At 32.6% G+C, this 18,800-nt stretch overlaps 1 protein-coding gene across 10 annotated transcripts in view; it reads right to left on the reverse strand.

Moving 5' to 3' along the window:
* LOC123692876 overlaps positions 1 to 18,800 on the reverse strand; it is a 141,146-nt gene that overhangs the window by 60,208 nt on the left and 62,138 nt on the right. The gene's annotated exons all lie outside the window — the stretch shown is intronic.

An 18,800-nucleotide genomic window follows, 5' to 3' on the forward strand; every position in this document is an offset into this window, starting at 1 on the left:
AACAATGATTTATATTGCACTCCGACGAATTTAAACATGAATGTCTTTGAAAGTACAATATTTTAATCAGTTCAACGGTTCCAATATAATTTCAAGTGCTGTATAAGTTATGAATAGACTATAGTAGTATAGTGTATTCATTACCGATGGAAATGTACTTATAAAGGTATAATTTACAATGAATTGAATCTCATTTAAACTTTCTTCGACGTCGAGCTTTGTGTTAATTCTGATGAATGATTTTAACACTAACTTGAGTTTGTTATTGAACGCTCTGACGATAATTGCCAATTAGTCAAACGAAGGAAATATGCGTTCAGCGATTCGGCTTTGATGGTACTTACATATTTTAGAAATCTACTTTTGAGAGGTATTTAAAATTCTGGTCGCTGAATTCGCTTAGATTGAGCTGGGATAAACATAATGCGTGTTAGAAATAATGCATTTTTTTTGTCTGGCGGCCCTGTGATTACAGACGTCGCGTCGCACTGGTAAAGGCGCGGGTTCGAATCCCGCCTCATGATCGATTGTTCTCTATTCTTTAAAAAATATATTTACAAAGCAATGTGGTTTATTCTGAATATATTTAGGTACAAACAAAAAAAAGTATAATATACAAAGTTCATCACTCTTCGTACCGCATATTTCGTGTGATAGAGTGTGAGTGATAGGATAGAGTGCACTTGTGTTTGCATATAGACCAATGCAATTTAACCTATGGACTAGCTGGTAAATTTAGTTTGTTGAAATATTTCAAACATTATTTTTGTTATAATATTTTGAGGTGGTGTAGTGTATTCATTCATCATACTATAGTCATTTTCTAATGGTAAGTAATTAGATAAAATCAACGCAATATCACGTCTACGCCTTGTGTTTTTACTGACATAAAACGCCAGTAAAGTCGATTAAAATTTTCTGCAAGCTGCAAACTTTAATAAAAGTATTTTATTTTATTTTTACACAAGTATCCGCTGTAAGTCGCCTTTTCAAAAGGTTTAATCAGTTTTATTGCTTGTTAAACGCTCACACTTTTATAAATTAAAGCCATTGAAAGATAAAAAGCACGACTGAGCCCGGTGCTGAATGATACTGGAGAAATTTCCAGTTACTGTTATTTTATTAATTTATAATATTGTCACCATAATAATTACATAGGTAACATAATATCATTACTTCTAAGGTTTCTCTTATAAGCGAGCCTGCATTTTAGAAATAGACTAACACAAAAATTCATAATTTTGTGAATACGGGTTTATTAATATTACATGGAATCAAGAAAGATACTACCAAAATTTTGGAAAGGACTCTATAATTAATGTAGTGATGGACATGAATGATTAATTTTAAACACTACTTAATACGCAATATTTTCCCTCAACAGAATACATAAAAAGAAAAACTAAATAAGAAGAAAACACAGTGATCAGAAACGCGATCCACATTATTTACTATTCTCTTAACCTAATGTATGTTTTCGAAACTGTTGTCATAACAAATAGTCGTAATCTCCAAACATGCTTTACAAATGGGTCGTGGTATGTGCACGTGGCCTAAATAAATATGCTTCTATACACATTCATCAAGTTGGCGTAATCCTATCTCGACTTCCTTTTGGGTCAAAGCTCTAATCCGTTCTTACCCGATTAAAATTATCGTAGAAAAATAGATCTTTGTTTTGAAGTTCACGAGACTTAAGATTGGTTTGTTGTTTCAGTGAAAAAGGTTCGTAAACTTTTCTTTGTGATGAAAAATGTATTCTGTCGAGGTATAATTAGATCAAATACGGCATACGGAAGCTCTAAAAGATCATTATTATTACCGTTTCGTCCTCAATTCGAATCTGGGAGGTAATTATTACTAGTCGTGATAATCCCAAAGTGATAATCTGGAGGCAATTTCCTAAGTAGGCAATTTGGTTTCATGAATAGTTCTCAGTCGCCCCTGGCGTTGGGGTCGGTGATTACTGATTAGTTTCGGAGCCTACGGTCACATCGCTCTACATTACGTGCTAACTACCGACCTGTCATGAAGATGGATGGTTTACAAAACGGATGGTGGCCTAACACATCGTGCGAACACTATTCATATGGTGTCATTGACTCCTTAGTTAATAATGTTTCGTATTTGCTAGACAGGAATGGCTGCACTATAGTGCATTGGGTGAAAAATTACAGTAATTTGGACAATGCCTTTAATTTGAAAATACTAGTCGATGATAAGAATTGTGTACCTTGTTATATAGTAGATACCTATAAATAAATAAGTAAATTTTTAATTGCTTACTAAAACTTTACTAGCTACTAATATCCATCAAAATATCCATTTTTATAAAAAAAAAAAAAAAATATTAAATATTAATAATGTTGTTTGATGTAAGTACCTAATAGAATTAATTCAAACGTATATAACCACAACGAAAAATAAACCCCAGTTATGAATACGCTACAAAAACTTATCGAAAAAATCCGAAATCGGTCTCTTTGAAACGGAATTGAAATCCAATTTAGGATCTTTCCTGTAACTGACGTTAAAGTTCAACCTTAATCAAGAGATCGTTAAATGATCAAAAGTATGTGGTAACCGACCACTTCGGCACGTACAACGCTGTATGAAGGGTTTTCATACCCACTTTATCAAATTACTTGAGTGAATACGTAATATACGTAGATTTAGAATTTCAGTCCAATTATTGAGTATTTAGTTATGTATGCTTGTACGAGTATAGCCTAGGTTATAGATTCCATGGTGGTCGCCTTCTGCGAGGAGGTGATGGCACGAAAGGAGGAGGCGGAGCGGGCTCGTGAGAGGAACCCTCTCGCGGACCCGAGGCGGCGCCTGCGACCTTCAAGGCGACGACGCCGTGTCGCGATCGCTAGCGATCGTGACCTGCCTCCCTAACGATGGGCTCTGGACGATGGGGCGGGGAGTGCTCCATCGTCCGGGGCGATGAGGCGGCAAGAGACGTGTTCCGCTCATGCCACCTCGCAGAGGAATGAGGAGGCGCGTACGCGCGCAGTCGTAGAGTAGAGTACTAACGGAGGTGGGCCCGCTACCGGGCGTCCGCTGCCGTGGTCGTGGACGATTTCAAAGGAGTACCCGCGGCCCCGGTTAACTGCGCGGCTTGACGGAACACAGTGGGGTTTTAGTCGGTAAGAATCCGACATAACCCACGGCTCCTTCCCCGGGGGCCGTGGGTATCTTTCGAAGATTTCCCCACTTTAAAAAAAAAAAAAAAAAAAAAAAAAAAAAAAAAAAAAAAAAAAAAAAAAAAAAAAAAAAAAAAAAAAAAAAAAAAAAGGTTATAGATTCCATATTCCCTAAATATAACAAATAATTGCTTGGACAAACTACACAAAATTAAGAACGTTTTAAACATACAGTCGTACACGGTAGCACAAATTGTAAACAGCTTTGTGTGGGTGAATAAATATAAATGGTTTGGCAACTAGCTTATCTGCAAAAGTATAAAGATGTTTAAATGAGCCCCTCTTGTCGGGAACAGTTAACCCTTATAATTTTATAACTTGCGGGCTTGTAACATTTTCAGAAAAATTGCTTTAATTTGGGAAAATAAAATGACGGTAACGAGAGTTGGGCCAAATCATTATAAATAAGCTTATAATAATTAATTAATTAACTTTAATCTAAATGATAAATACTCCTATAAAAGTAACTGTCATCGGTGCTATAAGAGGAAAATCGTTTGTTAAAATTTATGGTTAATGGAATTACTCCACGTGAAGGCAATTTGTTAGATTTTCTTTACCAATGGATTAAAGATTACGAATGTGAATAAGAAAAAGAAATTGAGAGAAAAAAGCATAGGAAATCACGTTTTTCCTCGTACTCTTTGCAAATTTATATTCTTGGTACTAATGACTTCATAAATTGATTGAACCATTATTAATGTATCGTTAGACCGTTTCATTTACTTCTGCCTTAATTCAGTTTTATTACGGCCTAATGATGGAACATTTCGCTTATTTTTGGCGTAAATAATAAAGTTAAAATCGAAATTTCATTTCGATGAAACGTAGACGTTTTATTCCTTTGTTTTCACTAGAACTGGTTCAGTGTTAACCGAGAACGAGTTTGTTAACGTTATAGTTTTGCAAAATGAAATACAAATCGTATTTCAGGTGCAGATGCTTCACAATGATTGAAAAACAACGATGCCATATTGTGCACGCAAAAATAATAAAATTATATGTATATTATTTGAATAGCGCAGTAAAGCGATGGATGTGGAATCCATCAAATGGAAAGCTTTTAACATTATTGACGATATTCAATTTTATAAATGTACGTTAACCAATATTGAGAAAGATAGGTACTTAATTTACTTTAATAGTACGCATAACTTTACGGCTTTTATAAAATAACGTAAGTAGTACTAACATAGTAAGTAATAACTAAGCCTTTATCATAAAGAACACAATGTGGTATATTGTAATATTTGAGTTTATAAAGCTAATAGGATTACGACATCCTATTGTATAAGAATAGAACGGAATTAGTAGCCTCTCGGATATATAAGATGGATTAGCTTTAATGATTTTGAAGGTACAAAGATAATAATGTAAAAATACTCCATGAAGATTTGTATTATTGTAATTAGAGTAGAGTTAAATGATCTTCAATATATAAGTATCTGACATTAACCATATGTAATTTGATCAAAGATTTTACAAATGGTTTCATCGAATATTGCAAACCATCACATATATGTATCAGGCATTCAAACAGCAATGCACGCAACCATTTCCAACAATTTGTGTATTGAAGCTTATGTAATGCCCATTGCAATGCGGCATTTAAAATATTTTTAAGAGCGCAACATTAAATAATTCACAGCTTCTACTTTGAGAATGGAAAAGTCCCCATTGTTTACTAAAGCTCTGATTGTCGTTTTTAATAAATTTCCTTATACTAAGAGACCAAACTAACAAAATATTACCAGCATTTAAAATGCCCTCTCTCGACTCTCCCTTATTTTCATTCAACTCATACATTCTTCAAAAGGGTCAGCATATTGCGATTTATTTGAACTATTCCTCTACGAGTTAACCCTCGTTTGAAATACGTATGAGATATTCTAATAAGATAGACAGTTCAACCACAAAATAGTAATGAACCGCGCTATTCTGTGGCCGCACGCTTCAATTCACATTTAACGCAATAAGCACTGTCAGAACATGGCTTAATGGACGATGCATACAAGGAACATGTCCCAGTAATATATTGAATTAGATCAGTTATATGCAACGGCTTAAATAAATATAAAGAGTCGAATTCTAATCCATATACCTTCCTCATCAATCACGCCTTTGTTTTTGTTTCCTTAAAAATATTCATGATTCCATTTTCAAGATAAAATATCTAATTTTATACACTCCAGATATGAGTAGCAATGGTTACAAAAGATTTTAAAAAGTATGATTCGCAGACTTAATTTAATAAATTAATTTCCCATTATTTAATTTCCTTTCATTCAAATAAACAAACATAGTTACCCCTAATTTACTGTGTTAGTTCTAAGAAACCTCATAATCAATAGAACCTAAATATGCCATCGGACGTTGAACTCTACAAACGAAATACGAATAGTTTGTCGACTTCACAAATGGCAGTGTGTTTTAAATATTCACGCGGGCACGGAAAGTACTCCGCTTGTATCGATCTATAAAATTGTATGTGACTGTTCGAGGTTCCAATATTTTCATTCAATTAAGCGACCGTGGTCTGTTTTATGTGTATTTTGGTACTTGACTAGCTGAATATTTTAATCACTCATGAATTTACTGATGGAATGAGTTCCCTAAAGGGTAGGCACGTGGTTTTTACATTAAATACCGGAGTTATTTATGTATTTCTATACGGATTATATGTTGAGATATCATATTTCATAGGTTAACATAAAGGTATCTGTAGATTTAGGGGTTCATAATTTATGGAGAATATTTTTTGAAAGTAATGTATCTACTAGTGGAGGACATACGAACATTAAGGAAACGGTTAAGGAAGAACAGAAAAGAATGGAGAGAATATGTAGAGGGCTATACCCTGGGTTTACCGGGTCACGTAAGATTTCTTACCAAGGGTCATATATATTAGATAACATTTTTATAAGAAAACTTTCTTCTCTAGAAAGTCATAATTTATAGGATACCTCAGAAGTTTTCGTTCATAGACGAACTTACTATAGGGAACAGCGCTATTTCCTCTTTAAAATATTTGCATGTAATTTTATTATTAAGTCTGGACACATAAAGGTGCACGGGAAATAGTAAACCGTATTGTTGATTGTGAAAAAAAAAAAAAAAAACAGCAAACTAAAATACGTTCAATGTAATATCTATATATCAGCTTTTCATAATAGTTAGGTACCTAAGTTTATATGAGTTTGGATTGTGCAGTTTATATGTTTTTCTACTAGGTTTATGTATATGTATAATGTTTTTTTATGTTCGTAATAATTGTATACAAACACACCATCAAAATAATGCATTGCGAAAGAAGGTAAGTGTACAATATTCGTCATATTCATATAGATAGGTTAAATTGAAGCATAAAAATATACGTAAATAGAAAAGCGTTTAAGGTACTAATTGCTACCACATTTTATCTGGTATTTAATCACTTAAACGTTCGGAACGAGTAATCAGACGTTAACACTGATAGCCTTTTAAAATATAAATATTTAACCTTAACAACTTCCGATGTCGATCAGAAATTCTCTTTTTCAGTAAAAAATATTGACACGCGCTTTTACAATTAACATGTTGTGTTTTTATTTAAATTTATCGTGTATTTGATACTTTATAAATATATTCTTTGTGCATTGTATTTAATCTCTTTGAAGTCAGTTGCAGCACATAATGTTTATACGAATCAACGTTTATGAATTCGAATAAATAGTTATTTTTACACAGTATTATATTTCAAAGGATGAGAAATTAAACTTCAATTGTCAAATACCTATCTGGGGGCACGGCAGTGCCCCCGCCAAGACGAGCCAAGCGAACAAGCGAAGCGCACGGGCACTACCTACCTTTTCTCGAAGCGCTTCGACGTTTTTTTGAACCCTCATAACTTGGGTTTGGATTATGCTAGATCAACAAAATTTTCGGGATTTATTGTCAATAGCGGACTTATTGAACATATTAAGTTTTAATTACATTAGCTTTTATACTTCAGATTTTATTTATATCTAAAAAACGCTTATTTCGTCACTGACTCACTGATGATCATCAAAATTCTTAAGGTATTTCCTAATGTCCTAGAAAGCTGAAATTTTGTATGTAAGCTAGTATTAGCACACAAACAACAAAAAAATTATAAAACTTGTAACTTTCATCCCCCAACCCCCTAAACTAGGGGATGGGAGTTTGTATGAGACCTGTAATTTTAAATTAAATTTTGATGACGCTAGAGGTCTAATCTAATAATCTTAAACTTAGTTCCCCTAGATATATATATATATATAGGTACTCCTTGTTAAAAAAAAATAAAACTTTAATCGATATATAAAATATTGTTACAAACAACTTACAAAAAGAAATGAAATCCCACCAAAAACATTTTCATGTAAAATGTTGCCAGACTCGCACTGTCAAAAAGTTATCAGATCTCATGTAGAGCCAAGCTTCTAACACTACACGCCCTAACTCTACAAGGCCTAACTTCCCAAACTCTACACCTTAGTCAAAGTATGTGGCTTGGCCGTTCGTTACTACAAGAACTATTGTATAACACAAAAATAATGAACCATGAATTAATTTTTCACCTTACGCCGATGTGAATGTAACGAAATGGCCGAGCCACATATTTTGACTAAGGTGTAGAGTTTGTGAAGTTAGGCCTTGTAGAGTTAGGGCGTGTAGTGTTAGAAGCTTGGCTCTACATGAGATCTGATAACTTTTTGACAGTGCGAGTCTGGCAACATTTTACATGAAAATGTTTTTGGTGGGATGTCTATTACAGAAGATATCAACAGTTTTGTAGCTTTATCCCATTGAGCCCCGAGCGGCCCAATCGGACCACGACACAATAGGTTTTCTATTGTGTCTGTGATTCCGGGGGCTGAGTTAATGACGAAAAACTAACAAAAGCACTTGCGTCACAGAATACTTAATAGTACTAACTTGCGTTTATAATATAATACGCCGGTATATTTAACAATATATTTGGAATTGCGTATAGTGAGTAATATATGAAGTTGTTATGAAAATCAGCGTTCTGTGCAAGCCCCAGGGTATTAGTGGCAATTCAGGTGAAACGAAATTAGGTCGTCTCGGGTTTGTGAATATGGAATGGAGCGGTAACCAACACTGAAGGAAGGATAGTAAATCTGTAGTGATGCTGGTCGCAATAGTGTTTGAGTTAAGATCGAAACAAACGAATGGTTTAAATCGAGCCAAACTATCACTGCATCGTATGCTGTTTTTTTTACATTAGCAGACATGTATACAGATAAATTTTCCTAGTACAACTATTCGCCCGCGTTTTGAAAGAAAAACCCGCATAGTTCCCGTTCCCGTGGGATTTCGGGATGAAACCTATCCTTTGTGTTAATCCAAGTTACCCTCTATACGTGTCGTAAATTTCATTGTAATCGGTTCAGTAGTATTTGCGTGAAAGAGTAACAAACACACACATACACACACATACACACACATCCTCACAAACTTTCGCATTTATAATATTAGTAGGATAAGTATATATCAATACATCTGGGATATAGTTCCGAAAATATATTCACTAGTCAAATGTAACATGATGTTTGATGGCCCAAAGGTATACTTTATTTTGATAAAAGGTAAGTTAAGGGATAAATACGATACGTAAGCTAAGGAAAACTACGTAAAAGAGAACTAATCTCGTAATAAAAGCTTAATATTTTACTTCAAAGGTATTTTATTACCTTTTGAAATTGGTGAAAACACTACTACCATTTTGGTCGATCAAAGGTATGTTATAACTAATAACAGTGTATACATTATTTAAAGGTAATTCGGGTCACCGTTTATTGTGTTTATGCAGATTTGTGCATATATTATGGTTGCACGAAAAAATAACTCCCCAGTGGTATACATTGCAGTAATTAACAAACTAATTAATCATAAATTTATGTTAGTTGGTTGTGGAAATAAGTTATAATTATTGCTTTTCATGTGTAGAAATTCCACTTTATTTTGTAAGTGAAGTCAGCTCTATGAAATGAAAAGAGCTTTGCACGAACATTTTTTGTCACAACATTGATATGATTTTATAAAATGTTCTAAATATTTTAAAGTACCTATTTTAAATTTTTGAATAAAAATAAACTAAATTCAATTTAAAAAATAGTTATATTTTTATTAATTTAATTCACTTAGCATTTAACTTTAATAAAACATTACAAAATATTAAAACGACGAAACAGAGAGTACTGTAATTAGCTTCAACTAAAGTCAGTAGCTAAAGTAACTATTTATGTAATGTTTGTAATAAAAGTGAAAAACTTTGCAAGCACGGAAAATTTAGGATTTACAATAATTGGGATTTTGTATTGACATTTCCAAACTACAAGCATAACCAATAGTTCAGAAAGGTAAATAGTAACTAGTAGGTCATCTCCTTATCTCAAGGATATTTTATAAAATTACAATATTTTATATTGCAATTTTCTTAACATATTTTATATTGTAATTTTCTCCTCTTTAACACAATTCATAGCAAATAATATATTTGATCACGCATATTCGCCGAGAATTGTTGTAAAATTGATTTCACTAACAATTTCTCAAACAATAGAAGATGATTTAAAAAAGTCATATTCGTGTTTATTTAGGTACCTGTGTGTAAATAAATACAACATTTTCATATCTATTCAAGTTGGAGGCACCTTATCCTTAATTCAGAGTATAATTTTGAGAACGAAAATGTTTAAATGTTATTATTTTACTTGAAGCTGTGACAAGATTAAGCTTTTAGGATCTACAAGGTTATGTGATGATTTATCACGGTTTTCTGTACGAAAAGGAGATTATTTTTACCTTTTAAACATATATTTATATTTATACCTTACTTCTCATCATCAGACTAAAATTAAAGGGAGTTATATATTTTTGCTTTTATGAATAACTAGGTTTCCGCCCGCGGCTTCGCCCGCGCAGTCAAAGAAAAACCCGCATAGTTCCCGTTCCCGTGGGATTTCCGGGATTGCGTCATTTTCCCGGAATAAAAAGGAGTCTATGTCCTTTCTCGGGTATCAAAATATCTCTATACCAAATTTCATGTAAATTGGTTCAGTGGTTTAGGCGTGATTGAGTAACAGACAGACAGACAGAGTTACTTTCGCATTTATAATATTAGTATGGATTATAGTATTGAAAAGCTAAATAATCCATAGTCCATACTAATATTATAAATGTGAAAGTAACTCTGTCTGTCTGTCTGTTATCATAGGCTACTTTTTATCCCGGGAAAATGACGCAATCCCGGAAATCCCACGGGAACGGGAACTATGCGGGTTTTTCTCTGACAACGCGGGCGAAGCCGCGGGCGGAAAGCTAGTATACAATATAGGTAATACTTTACGGTTTTTACCTAACTTTATTGATATTTATCGCGTAACAATGATTTTTAATTTAATTGAACAAAAAGGATCTTACATATTTTTTAAACATATCCAGTCAATTCCAGCCAAAAGAAAAACGTGTGTATTTTATCAGCTGAGTTTGCTTTTAATTTTCTCTTATGTAATTAACAGGAGATAGCTCCCGTGAGTGAGAGCTGGGATACTTCATTATATTTGGATCGTGGGAAATTATTTTTTAAGCAAATACACGATGCCGTAATATACAATTTTAGGACAGGATGTATGCGTACTTGCAGAATAGACTTTACAATAATCGTATTAAACTATATTTTGCAAGTACAAAAATTTCATAAACATAGAGTGTGTATTGAATTGAATCTAGAAATGGTTAAAAGCATGCGTTATTATTTTATATACTTTGTTAAAGCTTACCGTCGGGTCGGAAATACACATTTTATATTCCAACCAATAAGATTACGAACGTTTTAAGCTTTCTGCTTACGGGTTAACACCTCTTTCGTGTGTTGTTCTTATACAAAACACCGATGTCTTTTATTTTTCTTATATTGTGTGAGTCTCAAAATAATGCTATTTATAGCTGTTTTGCTTTCCTAAAAAAGACATCATTCATTTTGTTGTTATTGTATAAAATAATGCTATTCTTATTTATTATTTAAATATAAATATTTCTACACATACCTATACATTATAATGTTATCAACTACTTGCTTAAATAAAATATTGATAGAGGTATATAGTTTACAGAAGCATGTCGAAAAAAACATCGATGATTCCACGCCAATATGTTTGTTATTTTTGACGATGGATTTAGTGAAATCTGGGGCAGCAATCGATTGACTAATCTAGTCATTACATATTGCGGTTAATAGAGCAAATTGTTTAGTCTATTAATCTGGAGACAGTTGATTACAGTACGGGAATCAATTACTAGCGGAATCGGATTAATTCAAACGTCTTCATCTATGATCATTAACGACATTTAATAATCAACAATAAGCAGTTAGTAAGCTCCTATAAGTTTTGAATACGGCAGTGTACACAAACATTTCCATTAATTTTTAAATTTTGAAAGAATTAATACAATAATTAGATAACAAGGCCGGATTCGAACTCGCCTCCCTTGGCGTACCGGGTCGACACCTGACCACTTGGCTGCCCGTGATCCCGCCAGAGTGTTTATTCTAATCTTTTATATTTAAAAACATTTGAATGCTCTAAGACAATAATATCAAATTCATTGCTATAAATTTTAAAAGTCCTTTTAACTGGTAGCCTAATCTTTTTAAATACATAACTTATTAATTACTTATTAGTATCGTTCGAATTAGACTGAATTATTACAGCTAAATCAGAAACGCTTAGCGATGTGGAGTCTGGAAGTCCAAATATATTGCTTAACTCTCCATACCCTCCGATTCCAGCATAATTCATTAAAGACCAGCAATTTATCCACGAATGATTGTTATGTTTGCTTTTAGACTGTTTAATCTCAGCTATCCGCGAATATTTGTTATGGTTATAGGTTTCTCATGTTTATTTCTCAATTTTATGGAGAAAATAAGTAATCCTAAAGGTATGTCGAAAAATATCATCTATGGCCTATTACAAGATATATTATTCTACATGATAATTTATACATACTATAATAAAAATAACCAGGGACGTCAGAAAAGTTGTGACGCAGACAATTGTTCATGCTACGATTCTCAATTTGGTTCAGCTTTATAGCTTATTAGTGGTAGAACTTAAAATAGATTTGCTATGAACTCTTTTCGAAATCCCAAAAAAACATTTCAATTAACACATGTCTATTTCTATCTGCATCAAAATGCGTCCGTCAGTCATTTAAGTAGTTCGATCCTGGATTGATGCCAATGTCCCAGAGACATGGTCAAACATCTAATAATCGTGTCGATGTCTTCTTGTTATATCGTAAAATATGTTTACTATCTTTTAACTGATAGTTTACGTTTTCTCATTATTTTATAAAAGGTTTTCCTTGCATGGAAACAGTGTTACAAAATACATTTCGTATTCAGATTCAATGGAGTTTCGTAAAATTCCGTTCGTCGCTTATGAAATTCATTTTTAATGTAACGTTAAGTACACGTCTACATTCCGATATGAGTTAAGTGGGTTTCAGCGAAAGAGCTATTTTTGTCGGGTACTCGGATGTAAAGGAGCAAGAGCAAGATCAAGATCAAATCACGTCGACAGCTGTTTGGGAGATTCGTCGTCGCATTTCGCTCTCGACTGACACGCATCTGATTTATTACCACACTTGAAACGATCTTCTGATACATATCATTAACTGGGACCCACACCCCGGACACTCCATACAAAATTATCGTTTTGGCAGTCACACTGTAGAGACTGCAAATGTGTGTGTTAGCGCTTTATAAAAAATAAAAATTCGCGTTTTTCTGATGAAATACATCCGTAAACAGCACAATATCTAACCATTTTCTACGAAAAACGATAATCACAAATCCAAAATAATAAAATTACTTTAAGTCAATTTGATTAATGTTGTCAATCTTCGTTGCGTATCGTCCCTGTAGAAAAATATGGACCATTTTATGTCTGATCGTGCGGGGTGAGGTAAGTGTTTAATTTTGGCGGGAGGCGGAGAGTGTCCGTTCTGTAGCGTTTAGCTACTATTATGTATTCTGTGATGACACTATTAATATAGAAAGCTAATACGTACGCTACTTCCTCTGTTTGTTTGCCAACTGGATGAAAAATAGTTGAAACATTTTTAAATTTTGCAGGTGTGCTCTATTTTTTATAGATATAGATAGTGCTTTGTAGAGTTGTCACATGATTAAACTCAAACTTGAACATCAATTTGATTGCGGATGGTAGGGAAAATTTTGTAAGTAATACTGGCTAAGATTAATTTTGTGATAATTATTTTTTTCTATGAAATATATCCCAAGGACATGCAATTATATGATACTTCTTCTTGCGAAGAAAATGTCTACAAGTTGTTTGGAGTGTCGTTTGACGCTGTTATGGTGCAATTAACTTGTTCATATTTTTATGTATTCTCTTCGCAGTATACTTAACTTTTTAAAAGCATTTTGTTGTTATATTCGTTAATAAAAGGCGAAAATTGCATTGCGAAATATAGGGCAACTATCGTATTGTACGAAAAATAAAATAAAAACAGATTTTCTATTTATTTACTTATCTTCCTCAAAAAGTATTTTGAAATTTATTCATGAGTTTGAAATCGTTTCATTTCATCGCATAATTTTTTAACGGGACGATAATTTTAATCGGGGTTAAAATGCAAAATATGAATTTCAGAAAGAATATATGAACTGAATTACGAATAACAATGGATAGTTTGTGTCGTAGATAGAAGCGTAGACACGAAGGTCATGCACATAGATTAGAATATATTAGATCTCTGATATAAATAGACCATTTGACGTACAATAATATAATAGCAAAACAATTGCAACCGTAAACATCATTTAGAAGAAAACAAGATAGTTAAGAGCTGTTATATCCCACACATAGCGGACGAAATTGTAATAAATAAAGTATTTGCTGTTGATCTTCTACGGGAAATTGGCACTTGATGAGAGAACCTTAATGGATCGTTTGATAAACACGAGAAATAGATTTACTATTCTTTATATCTGTAATTTGGGTTCACAAATATATTGCCTTTGTAATCGTGTTCTAATTAACATGTAAGATATTTGACGTGCTATTGTAGTTATACAAATTGTATCATCAAAGGCCACAACCACAAACTAATTAACGATGTCTCTCATTTCTAAATTTCAATGCTTTGTGTAGTCGGATCACTTCCAATTTTAACATTAGCAAATTAAATTCGACGCTCACTTCGATGTTATTTCAATAACAATTTTCATAATAAGAAATTTGGTATTAGTTTGTGGCTTGAATTTCTTTTATCATAATAGGATTTCATTGTATTATAAGATAATTTAGATTGAAGTATCTTTTATCTGAAGTTTATTCCTATAAATATTAATTAAGGTAAACTGTTGTTATTCAAAGTTCTCGTCTTTGTTATAAAGAATTACCCATAAAATTGAAATAGCAGCTTCTTTTAAAGTATTTATTGTCCAGACGGAATTAAGGTTTTATTGTATTATTTATTAAACAATTACTTGGGAAAGTAGCGTATGAAAATATAGAAAAGAACATTGATTGTAGGCAGAGTTTAAAAATTTATCTTTTTGGTTCTTAGTACTAGTGTACTAGGATATACCAGGTGAAAGGTAAGACATTAGACGAATTTAGACAGGAGCTTCTACTCATGAAACTGAACAACTTTTGTTCTATATTTTGCTGAATTCGTAGAAAAAAATTTGGACTTTGTATGGAAATCGGACAGCTCATTAGCGAAGTTTCCTTACAAAGTCCAATTTTTTTTAACGAATCACTCTTAGTCTTACCAGTCACCCTGTATAATTATGTAGATCTTGTTCAGCACTACATATTATCACCTCTATAATATTAATTCACTAGATAGTCCGTCCAGTTTTCGTCCGGGTAATGTGAAGAAAAAGTTTCCTTCCCAACCCTCCATCGATATATGCAAAAAATAGTTTAGATTCTTCGTTACAAAATATTATAACACGTAACTGATTCGTTCAGTTTTCGCCCGGGTAATGTAGAGCAAAAGTTTTCCACACCTCCCAACCCTCTATCGATATGTGCAAAAAATAGTTTAAGGCGAAGACCAATATAATATATAATACTAGCTTTCCACGCGCGGCTTCGCCCGCGCCGTCAAAGAAAAACCCGCGTAGTTCCCGTTCCCGTCCTTTCTCGGGTGTCAAAATATCTCTATACCAAATTTCATGCAAATTGGTTCAGTAGTTAAGGCGTGATTGAGTAACAGACAGACAGAGTTACTTTCGCATTTATATTATTAGTACGGATAGAATGACGCGTAAAACAAAGATTCTAAAATTAAGTCAATTGCATCCATATTATAAAATGAAACTTATTCATTCAGAGGTTCATTATTTTTGGAGTAGAGGAAATATTAAAATGGTGTATTCCTTCGTTAAAAATACTCTCGAATCTCAATAGGAATTGGAAATTTATACATAAAGAAACTTTCTGATAAAAATTTGCATAGGTAAGTATATTTTATTATGTGCGATAAAATATTAATATTCCACGTTGCTACCGTGTTTTGCTTAACGAATTTCATTCATTAGTTTGTATATGAGCTCTCTAAAAAGAAAGATCTTTAAAATTGTTCTACCTACATACAAATTGAACGTCACCTTAACCTTGTTCCTCATTTAATAGTTCCTTAAGGTTTCCCTTTATGGAAACAAGCTGAACTCTCTTCATGAATTTAGACAACAAATTCATCTATAATGCAAGTCGGTATATCCTACCTATACCTAATAATGTAAAGGTCTACGTTTCACTGTTTCAAAATACCGAACAAAGCCTGAAGTTTCCCGCTTAAAAATGGATGACACAAAGCCTAACTTTTTATTTGTCAGCCTCAAGGTGACCGTTAATAATATATTAAAGCTATTTTTACAGAAATAAGCCGACAAAGCTCTTTGTAGGCATAATACATTTAATAATTTTTCTCTCGGCTCAGGTGGTCGTAAGCTGATTTATTTTTGGGATCTTAGACAAATCCATCGCTTAATATTAAGTTTTTATTGTCAATTCGTTAATACAGACATAATAAAAACTTAAGCCAAAACATAATTTGCGATATTAATATAATTCTCGGCACGTTTATTAAACGACAAAAACTTTATTTGAATATGACTGCGATCATTATATCTTCTACCTGCATAGTTTTGTACCTACAACATAGGAACGATATTTTTCGGCGCTGTAACAAAAACATCATTTGGACTCAAAAATAAATCGATATAAAATGTTTCCAAAACCTAAAAACTGGAAACGTAATTGGATTGTAAGAAATTGGATCAGTCAAGATGAGGCTGGGAAATTGCATTGAGCTACGTAATATATACCTACTCGCTTCTAATGTTCCCTTATATGAGTAGTTTCGATGAACAAAAGTGGTTTTACTTATACCCACTTTGACAGCGCAAATTAAATTTAACATTTTTAAAATCTTCGATGAAGCTCAGGGAATTCTACATAATAATTAATTATTATGGTCTAAGATCCGAATATAAGTCGAAATGCAATGGTGTGATAATAGAATGAGACCAATTTTGTAATAAATTTAGTGTATTAAAAATGTATTAAAAATGGGTTGACTGGGAAAATCCTGGACAGGATACCTATTATATTCATTTTTGTAATGTATTCATTTTTGAGTATGTTGTACGCATAGGTTTTTTTTTTACTTCCAGAAGCAAGGTGATAGATATTACTTTTGTGAACGAATATTAAACAGATTTGTTAAATTAAAGGCGAATGTATATGGAATGAATAAGTTCAAGTATATAATGACTTCTATTTATTCTCAAAGACAAATATGTGAGTGCGTGACTGAGATCCGTCTTATATTGTCTAGCTTTCAGTGCCAAGGAGACATACGAGACATATCAGTTCCCTGAGCTGTCTTGAACAGCTTTGATAAATCTTATCGACGTTTTTTGTTTGTTCTCTAGTTTTCTTCAATAATGCTGAAGAAAGTTGGACGAATTCCCAGATTTTTCACAGAGATTGTTCGAAATTTGTGATGTTTTGTATTTTCGGTACTTATAAAGCGAGTCGTATGTGTGAAGATATTTTGAGTGTTATATAACAAGATCAATTCTCCCAATAACTAGGATGATTATTGTTGTATGATTATAATATTGTGCACTCCAAATATTGACATCTTTTTCAATAGAATAGGTCCGTCCGATAAAGTCGTTATTCTTTCGACTGAAGATTAAATAAAAATGTATATCTTAGAAGGCTGATCATCGCCTTGCCCTACAGAAAATGTATGAGAAAAACAGATGTGAAATGCAATGTCCCAATACCCCACAAAGGGACTTGATCATTTCAACGAAACGGGAGTAATTTTATATTGTAACATCAATCAAACATTTTGTTGTGTAAACTCAATGAATATGCATGTTCATTGAATTTTCACAACAAAAAGTATTTGTTCACTATAAATAACTTCGATGAAAAATATTTTGATATAAGGGCAAAAACAACCTTGTCGTTATAAAATAAACAATGAACAAAACAATTAAAATAGTATTTTATTATAAACTAGCTTCCGCCCGCGACTCCGCCCGCTTGGAAAAATTAAGATTTTTTTTCTACGTATTTTTCCGGGATAAAAAGTATCCTATTTCATGCCCAGGATAATAAGGTATAATTATACCAAGTTTCATCGAAAATCGAAATCGAACCGTTAGTTTTTACGTGATGCCGTCACATACAGACAGACAGACGGACAAAAATTTATTTAATCACATATTTGGGTTTGGTATCGATCCAGTAACACCCCCTGCTATTTATTTTTTCAGTATTTTCAATGTACAGAATTGACCCTTCTACAGATTTATTATATGTATAGATGTATAATTGTATAGATTCGAAAACAGTAGGTACCATAAAACTTGCTTTTATTAGAATTTTAACTAGAATTTGCTCCACTATGAATGAAGTATTACTTGAGAATAATCTTGTACAAAACTTGTAGATGAGGGCAAGTGCAGTACTTCAATGTTTGAACCGAATACTAATGTATAAGACTCTTCACTTTTAAATAAATTTAAATAATATTAAATATTTTAAAATAATGCGTCATTAACGTGAAATATTATGCAAAAGAGATAGCCTTCATTTCAAGAATAGACGAGCGTGAAAATTTTAAAATTGGGTGTTATAAATTTTGTAATAAATACATATAAATTCGGGTTTTGAATTTTCACAGTGTAAGTAAACATTAACAAAATATTATCAGATACCTGTATCAGTTCTGATTACCATGTGTTTTCGGAACAAACGTTGTATAAAATTACTCGCAAGCTTATATTTAATATTTGTTTATCATAATATTTCATGTAAAATTAACTCGGCGTGGCGTGTTTTATTGTTCAGTATACCAACACCACGTTACATATTATAACTAACAAAATGTTGTATTTAACAATCGTATGAAGTTCAGTTATAATAATAATACACGTATTATGCTCTAAAGCTGAGGTAAAAATATTAAATTAAATGTGATTTACTATACGAGGAACAG

Source organism: Colias croceus, chromosome 6 (genome assembly GCF_905220415.1).
Source record: "Colias croceus chromosome 6, ilColCroc2.1".
Classification (NCBI taxonomy): Eukaryota; Metazoa; Arthropoda; class Insecta; order Lepidoptera; family Pieridae; genus Colias; species Colias croceus.